This window comes from Meleagris gallopavo, chromosome 1 (genome assembly GCF_000146605.3).
Source record: "Meleagris gallopavo isolate NT-WF06-2002-E0010 breed Aviagen turkey brand Nicholas breeding stock chromosome 1, Turkey_5.1, whole genome shotgun sequence".
In the NCBI taxonomy this organism is placed as follows: Eukaryota; Metazoa; Chordata; class Aves; order Galliformes; family Phasianidae; genus Meleagris; species Meleagris gallopavo.
The window spans coordinates 148,027,868-148,035,351 of record NC_015011.2 but is presented as its reverse complement, the minus strand read 5'-3'; the positions used below and the strand labels follow the sequence as shown (position 1 = coordinate 148,035,351).

The 7,484-nt window shown below is 42.6% G+C and overlaps 1 long non-coding RNA gene across 1 annotated transcript in view; it reads right to left on the bottom strand.

The window, feature by feature from the left end:
- LOC104917455 overlaps positions 1-7,484 on the bottom strand; it is an 18,898-nt gene that overhangs the window by 1,005 nt on the left and 10,409 nt on the right. The window lies entirely within an intron of this gene.

The window sequence follows — 7,484 nt, the reverse complement described above, 5'->3', positions numbered from 1 at the left end:
TTAACCAAAGTTAGCTAAGCTCCCAGAGAAAAGCTTCAATTGTTTTGTTATACGTTAAGGTGCCATATTGCCTTTTAGCATCACTAAACTGGGTACTGGGGCACTCAAAAATGCAGAGACATTGAAAGAAATGTGTCTAATATGGCATTTATTAGTGGTGTCATTACCTCTTCAGCCTCTAAATTCAGTTAAGAACTTAACTGCATATTGTTTAGAGGAGACTGGATCCTGCTATACAGTTCCGAACATCTAAAGAAGTAAACATTTAAAAGTATGCCCTACAATTTGCTTCTTAAATGATGGAAAAAATGTTTCTTATTTGAAGAAAATGTTTAAAGATAATGACTCATAGTTCTATCTTTCCTGTGTGCCAGCACCAACATTTTAATACCCTTTAGTTTTCCCTTTATGAAAGGGAAAACCCTTCACAACTCTAGTCTCCAGATTTCTACAAAGAATAACATAATTTGATGACAGTCCTCTTTACAGCAAACTGATTTGGAAATAGACCCTGAATGCTGAATTTCTTAAAGTAAAACAGTGGTGCCTAAGCAATGAAGAAGTCTAATCTTGCAAAGAAACACTAATTGCCACACTCCGTCTAGAAGCAGCTCCAAGAGAGTAATTAAAAAATGCTAATTTTATTACAATTTTTATTATCATCTCCATCCTCACCAATAATCTATTTGGTTGGTTAAAAGAAATGTAAACCTCACAACCTGATTAGGAACCTAAATCTAGATGTTTAATGTTGTTGTAGAAGTCTTTTCCTTTCCAATCATTACAATGAAAATCTTGGAAAATTAATTCTCAACGTGAAAGTCATTGTTTTGGATATGCTCTCTTGGTTCCTTTACAGAGTAGGAGAGTAAATGTCTCTTTACGTGAATTAGATGCACAAAATTAGAATCCGTAGATATTCCCTCAAAGACAATAAAACTTATATAACTTGCAAGAGACTAAAGATATAATAGAGTGTACAATTTTTAAATAGATTTTGTTTTGTTTCCAAGTCACATTTTAATGGAAGGGGAGAGGGGGAAACTTAACCATTTAGAAAAATAATTTTGAAATCAGTTTTGTACTTAATGTTTATAAGTATACTTATAAGCATAGTATTTTGTAAGATTTTAAAGACAATGACAAGAACAAGGAGAATCATCAAATAATAATTGCAATTTATGATTTCTTCTTTGAAACCTTTTGGAAATGTTTTATCAAATATTTTGTAATTTCATTTCATAAATAGAGGATAACAGGAAGTACAGACATGCTGTTAGAAAGGAACTGTGTGCTATAGAAGATCACAAACTGAACATAATTGACAAAATGTGCTTATTGCATAGATTGCATACAGGAAAGACAAACACAATAATGAATCATAAACATAGTATGCATTGTTTAAATTATATATGAAGTAGCTCTTAAATTCTGTTTGGCCAAGAAAGATACAAAACTATTGGATTAAGTCCAAAAGAAAGTAAGAGGAATGATTACAGGTTTAAAAAACATAACCTTTGAAGAAAAAATAAAGGAATTAGTCTTGTTTAGTCTAGAGCTAAGTTGGAAGGGAGCTATGACAGCAGGCTAAAAGGGACAAAAATAGGAGAAAGGAATAAATAATTTACCATGTCCAGTGTGAACAGCAGCAATGTAAAACAGAACTAAGTGATGCAAAGGCTAAACATTAGTAAAACATTTTTAGCAGCTCATCTAATTGAGCTATATACAGGGATGAAAAGGTAGAGTCTGAAGCAATGCCCTCTTACACAGAGGCAGGAAAAAAACATGCTTCAGGAACTGTACGTGTATACTGTATCTTTCAGACAGAAAACAAGTTGCATATCTCCTTGTGATCCTCCCCAGCTCCAGTGATTACATTATATGATTACTTCTTTTACGTATTTTTTATAATTACAATGTAGCATATACTGAACACCTAGAAAGGAGCACAGTGGCAGGTAGAGGACCCCAGGCCCATTCCAAGAGCTATCAGCCTGTCAATGGTCCATCTCCATGAGAACAGAAGAATACAGAAGTCCAAAGTCAGGTGGAAATCCGACTTTTAGACTCAAAGGAAACAAAAACCTGTCCAGGACACTCCCAGATCTGCTACAGGAAGTCCTCAGCTCCATTGTCCAGGAGTAAAATCCACATAGATAAGATGATGGTGGAGCATATTTTGAACTGAGTAGCGTGCTTCTTGGGGATATGGAATTTGTAATGACATAGAGAGGAAGAGTATTTTGGGATTACATAGATCTTTCTATGGCATGGTTAGGGAAAGAACAAAGGGTGGGAAAAGGAATAGTTTTAGATGACTTGGGGAGGAACAGATATTGGCATATGACATCAGAGTAGGATGCTGGTGGTATGGCAATAGAGGCTGAATGTTCCTGCCAATATTCCATTACATTTTATTGCTGTATGACAAATGACAGCAGAGCAGCAGCCTGACAAAATGGCATCTGACATGGAAATGCATATGAAGTAAAAGTGTGTAAATAAATTCCTCCATGTAAATTGTAGCCACTGACATTCATCAGTGCTTGCTGAATGTTTGTGGAGACCAAACAGTGAATGTCAGCATGGTGAGGGGGTCTGTGGTGCATTTTAGCAGCAACACCATTATAGCTGCTGTGAAACTGGGTCACCCCAAATGATGTAGATTATTGCAGGCGTAGCATGCAGGCTTTTGTTCATCACTGGCAAAAATGCATAGCTAATGATGGTGACTATGTTGAAAAAATAGTGTTTTGTAGCTGAGAATGTGTTCTATCAAATAGTATTATTGTGTTCTTTGTATGTTGTAGTTTTCATGGAAATAAGTAAGAGACATTACTTCAGAGGAACTTTTGCAAATAGTTGTTCAGTACAGTTTTCTGGCTATTCCCTATGCCTGATCAACACAGTCTATCCTGTGTTCTTATTAAATCCCTTTCTGGCTCTTATCCTGACTATGAGTTGTTTTTCCCAACGAGAGATTGGAGTTAATGAAATCAAATGCGAGAAACTAGGGTGGGATCATGGGTTACAGGGGACACATGTCAATATGCTGCCAGCACCTGGAACAAGTTTGGTTGTGTGAGTGAGAGTGAACACTAGCAAAGATCAAGACAGACTGCTAATGGAGTAGGTAAAGTGACTTGGAAGCTGGGATGTGTGTATCTCAAAGGGCAAGGTCATGGTAGGGTTGGATATTCAGGACCAGGATAGTCCAAGCCAGGTTTGTGTGCATATGTGTTTATGTAGGACTGAATCAACAACTGATGTGGGTATCTGAATTTGGGGTTCCTATGTCCAGGTGCCATAACCTGGACAGACAGAGATCCAGAGGCAGATACTGAGGAGATGGAGAGTCAGAGCTCAACTGCTGGAGGGATCCACATGGTATTTATTTATCTCTCTCTGTATAAATATTTATACATATATCTTTCTGTGTGTTTATATATGCATATATATACACATATATTTTCCTCTAGTAGATCTCCAACCTCTTCAGCAGTGAGGGAAGAATGAGGCTGTTATTGCTGTTTCTCTCCACGTGAGTGCTGACTACATCTGTTGGTGATCTGTGTGACTGATAATGCATGTGTGGATATAAGTATGTAATATCCAGCCCTTGTTCTCTTAGGGGCTTCAAATTCCCTGATATATGCTGGAAATATAATACAGCCCAGAAGAAGTAGTCTAGATAACTTCCTGATACAGGTGGTAAGAGAGCCTACCAGGGGAGTTGCACCACTAGATCTGCTGTTCACAAACAGAGAAGGAGTGGTGGGAGATGTGGTGACTGGGAACTGGGCAGAGTGATCATGAAGTGGTACAGCTCTCATTTCCTGGTTAAGTCAGGAGAGGGCTCAACAAAACTGGTGCTATGGAATTCTGTAAAGCAGACTTTGAACTGCTCAGAACACTGGTAGGGAGGGCTCCTTGGGAGTCAGACCTGAAAGGCAAAGGGGTCCAGGAAGTCTGGACGCTCCTCAAGAAGGAAGTCTTAAAGGCACAGAAGGAGGTTGTCCCTGTGCCTGGCAGCAAAGATCGGTGTGGCCGAGCAGGGAACTTTTGCTGAAACTCCAGCAGAGAAGGAGGCTATCTTCTGTGGAAGAAGGGATGGGTAGCTTTGGAAAAATACAAAGAATATTAGGATGTGTGGGGAGAAAATTAGAAAGGCAAAAGCCCAGCATGAGCTCAACCTGGCCACTGTAGTAAAAGAACAATCAACTTTTTCACAAATATATTAACAATAAGAGGAAGGCCAAGGAGAATCTTCACCATTTATTGGATGCGATGGAGAGCACAACTACTGAGGGTAAGGAAAAGGATGAAGTTCTCAATGACTTCTTTACAATTGTCTTTAATAGTAAAACAAGTTGAGGTATTCAGCCTCCCGACCTGGAAGTCTGGAATGTGGAGTGGAGTAAACTCCCCACAATTCAAGTGGAAACAGTTAGAGACATACTACTCCACCTGGACTGTCACAAGTCCATAAGGCCAGGTGGGATACACCTGAGGGTGCTGAGGGAGCTCATGGACAAGATTGCCAAGCTGCTTTCCATCATCTGTCTGTGTTCTTTACCAACTGGAGAGGTTCTAGATGACTGGAAACATGCTAATGTGATGCTAATGTGATCTACAAGAAAGGTCATAAGGAGGATTTGGGCAACTGCAGGCCTGTCAGCTGACTTTGGTGCTAGGGAATGTTATGGAACAGGTCATCTTGAGTGCAATCATATGGCATGTGTGGGACAACATAAGGATCAGGCCTAGTTGGCATGGATACATCAAACTCAGATCCTACCTGACCAACGTGATCTCCTACTATGATCCAATGACTCGCTTAGTGGATGAGGAAAAGGCTGTTGATATAGTTACTTAGACTTTAGCAAAGCCTTCAGTGCTGTCTCCCACACTATTCTCCTGGAGAAGCTGGGAGCCTGTGACTTAGACAGGTACAATCTTTGCTGGGTTACAAACTGGCTGGAGGGCCAGGCCCAGAGAGTGGTGGTGACTGGAGTTAAATCCAACTGGTGATCATTTGTTCCCCAGGGATCGATACTGGAGCCTGTCCTGTTTAATATAGAATCAGACTATTATAGAATCGCAAGGTTGGAAATGACCTGCAAGATCATCTGGTCCAACCATCCTCCCACTACCATTGCTACCACAAGCCTCTAAACCATATCTCGTAGCTCCTCATCCAGATGCCTCTTGAACATTGCCAGGAACGGTGACTCCACCACCTCCCTGGGCAGGCCATTCCAGTGCCTAACTACTCTCTGAGAGAAAAAGTTCTTCCTTATGTCTAACCTAAACCTCCTCTGGTACAACTTGTGGCCATTTCCTCAGATCCTGTTTGTTGCCTGGGAGAAGAGACCAAACCCCTCCTCATCACAATCTCCCTTAAGGAAGTTGTAGAGTGTAATGAGATCTCCTCTGAGCCTCCTCTTCTCCAGACTAAACAATCCCAGCTCCCTCAGCTGCTCCTGATAAGATTTATGCTCCAGATCCCTCACCAGTTTCATTGCCCTTCTCTGGACATATTCCAGGGTCTCAATGTCTTTTTTGTAGTGAGGGGCCCAAAACTGAACACAGTACTTGAGGTGCGGCCTCACCAGTGCTGAGTACAGGGGGATGATTACCTCCCTGCTCCTGCTGGCCACACTATTTCTGATGCAGGCCAGGATGTCGTTGGGCCTCTTGGCCACCCAGGCACACTGTCGGCTCATGTTCAGCCGAGCATCAACCAACACCCTCCAGGTCCTTTTCCTCTTCACAGTCATCCAGCCACTCGGCCCCAAGCCTATAGCACTGCATAAGGTTATTGTGGCCAAAGTGCAGGACCCGGCACTTGGCCTTGTTGAACCTCTTCCCATTCACCTCAGCCCAGCGATCGAGCTTATCTAGATCCCTCTGAAGGGCCTCCTTACCCTCAGGCAGATGGACACTACCTCCTAACTTGGTGTCATCTGCAAACTTACTGACGGTAAACTCAATTCCTTCATCTAGGTCATCAATAAAGATATTAAACAAGATGGGCCCCAATACCGACCTCTGGGGGACACCACTTGTAATGGGTCACCGGCTCGACTTAGCTCCATTAATCACGGTTGGGCATGCCCCTCTAGCCAGTTCCTTACCCAAAGAATATACCTGTCTAGGCCATGGGCAGCCAATTTCCCCAGAAGAATACTGTGAGAGACTGTATCAAAGGTTTTGCTGAAATCTAGTTAGACTACAACAACATCCTTTCCCTCGTCTAATCTCCCCAAGTAGCCTATCCCTTCTACCAAAGGACATAGACTCTCTTTTTCTTCTGGAGTCTCAACAGTAGTTCTCGGCTCATCCACACTGGTCTTCTTCCCCTACAACTCGCCTTATTGCATTCAGGGACAGCCTGTTCTTGTGCCTTTAAGATTTCTGTTCTGTGGAGCGTCCAGGCTTCCTGGACCTCTTTATCCTTAAGGAGCGACTCCCAGGGGACCCGATATCTTTAATATCTCTATTGATGATCTGGATGAGGGGATTGAGTACCCCCTCAGTAACACTGCAGATAACACCAAACTGGGGAGAAGTGTTCATGTACTTGAGGATAGGAAGGCTGTACAAAAAACTCTAGATCAATAGGCTGAGGCCAATGGGATGAAGTTCAAAAAGACTAAGTGCTGGGTCCTACACTTTGGCCACAACAATCCCATGCAATGTTACAGACTTGGAGCAGAGTGGCTGGAAGAAAGTGTGGAATAAACAGAACTTTGGGTATTGGTAAATGCTTAGCTAGACATGAGCCAGAAATGTGCCCAGGTGGCCAAGATGGCCAATGTCAACCTGGCTTGTATCAGAAATACTGTCATCAGCAGGAGCAGGGAAGTGACCATCCCTCTGTACTCAGCACTGGTGAGGCTTCACCTTGAGTACTGTGTTCAGTTTTGAGCCCCTCACTACAAGAAAGACACTGAGGCCCTGGGGCATGCCCAGAGAAGGGCAATGAAGCTAGTGAAGGGTCTGGAGCACAGGTCTTATGAGGAGCATGAGAAAGGGTCATCTCTCTCATTTACAAGGAAAGGAACAAGGAGGACCCGGGGAACTACAGGCTGCTGAGTCTCACTTCTGTTCCTGGGAAGATCATGGAATAGATCGTCCTGGATGACATGCTTGATCACATGAGGAATGATTGTGTGATCTGAGACAGCCAGCACGACTTCACCAGGGGAAGGTCATGCTTAACCAATCTGGTGGCCTTCTATGATGGAGTGAAGTCACTGGTGGACGAGGAAAAGGCAACCGATGTCATTCACCTGGACTTGAGCAAGGCCTTTGACATGGTCCCCCACCACATCCTTATCTCCAAATTAGAGTTATGTGGATTTGATGGGTGGACCAATATCAATGGATATTGGTTGAAAGGCCACAGACAGAGGGTGGTCATCAATGGTTCCACATCCAGGTGGAGGCCGGTGATGAGCAGCATCCCCCAGGGGTTT